Source organism: Colobus angolensis, unplaced genomic scaffold (genome assembly GCF_000951035.1).
Source record: "Colobus angolensis palliatus isolate OR3802 unplaced genomic scaffold, Cang.pa_1.0 Scaffold1, whole genome shotgun sequence".
In the NCBI taxonomy this organism is placed as follows: domain Eukaryota; kingdom Metazoa; phylum Chordata; class Mammalia; order Primates; family Cercopithecidae; genus Colobus; species Colobus angolensis.
In genome coordinates this window covers 1,918,275-1,919,767 of record NW_012110918.1, presented here as the reverse complement: position 1 = coordinate 1,919,767, position 1,493 = coordinate 1,918,275, and positions in this window count along the sequence as shown.

Below are 1,493 nucleotides of genomic sequence, written 5' to 3'. Positions count from 1 at the left end.
TCCTTAATGGGAGACCTGTAGTTAAAATGAGCAAGAAATCAATGTACTGAAACCCAGAGGCAAATTTCTGCTATCCTGTTTTCCTAGACATCTGTAGCAAGGGATTCGGGGTGTGTTTGGAAACTGGCAATCATTCTAATGGGCTTCTGCCAGCTCCCATCACTCAACCCACTAACTGGATGATGACAGAGCAAACTGGGGCAGGCATTCAAATCTGACAGCTGGCTGGAGAAAAGGGAAGGAAGCCATATTTTTTAATGAAAATAATGTATTCCATTTTTCCTCCATACCAACCATAATCATTGTCCACAGGAAGTCCCTGAAACCCGCTAACAGGAACACAGCCACAAGAAATTTGGCTGAGTCCAGCAAACCATATTCTCCTACCAAAATGCTTGACTTTTTCAAGCTAAAAAAACAAAATTGCCAAGGAAGAGCACAGATAGCCATCTGCCAAGAACCTTCCATCTTCTTCATTCTGGCGTCTGTACCTATTGGGAAGGCTTAATTTTACATGTAAAGGAATAGGGACTGAATTATTGGATTACAAACGCTTAGAGAAATTGCCTACCAGGAACTTCTAAATTTACATTTTAAAGCCAACTAAATCTTTAAATGTCTACTCTAACTGTGAAATTCAAATAGCAATTACACAAGGATTGGGTTTTTTTTTATTTCCTTCCTATTATTAATGAATGCACAGCAACAGAAAACAGATGCTGGAAGATCTAGTGGTACCACTAAACATAGGCAGATGTTTTCCAAGGAAAGCAAGGGCTGGACCTGATCCAGAGAGCATCACAGGGGAGTGGACAGCCCGTGGGTCAGTCTGATGAAAGCAGACGGACAACGCTGGTTTTGAGTCCCAGTTCAACATCACTTTGCCAATGCACCATTTTCAAGAAAATGAGAAGTGAGCAGAAAACTCTGGATTTAAGGAATGACACTTCAGGGACAGCAGGTTCACCAGCTGTGAAATCCCCACGGCCTTCAGGCGGCTTCATTCCCACACCTGCCTCGCGTGTGAAGTGTACACAGTGTCGGCACCTTGGGAAAGTGAACAGAGACCAGCCCATGGACAATCTCTGTACCCTGCCTTGGCTCCTGATGGGACAGACAGGGGCTGGCTGAAATCCCAGGAAGAGTGGTTTCAATCCCATCAAAACGGCCTACCACTCTCTTGGCCGGGCGTGGTGGCTCACACCTGTAATCCCAGCACTTTAGGAGGCAGAGGTGAGCAGGATCACTTGAGGTCAGGAGCTCCAGATCAGCCTGGCCAACATGGTGAAACCCCCGTCTCTACTAAAAATACAAAACTTAGGCCAGGCGCAGTGACTCACGCCTGTAATCCTAGCATTTTGGGAGGCCGAGGCAGGCAGATCACGAGGTCAGGAGATCGAGACCATTCTGGCTAACACAGTGAAACCCCATCTCTACTAAAAATACAAAAAATTAGCCAGGCATGGTGGCGGGCACCTGTAGTCCCAGCTACT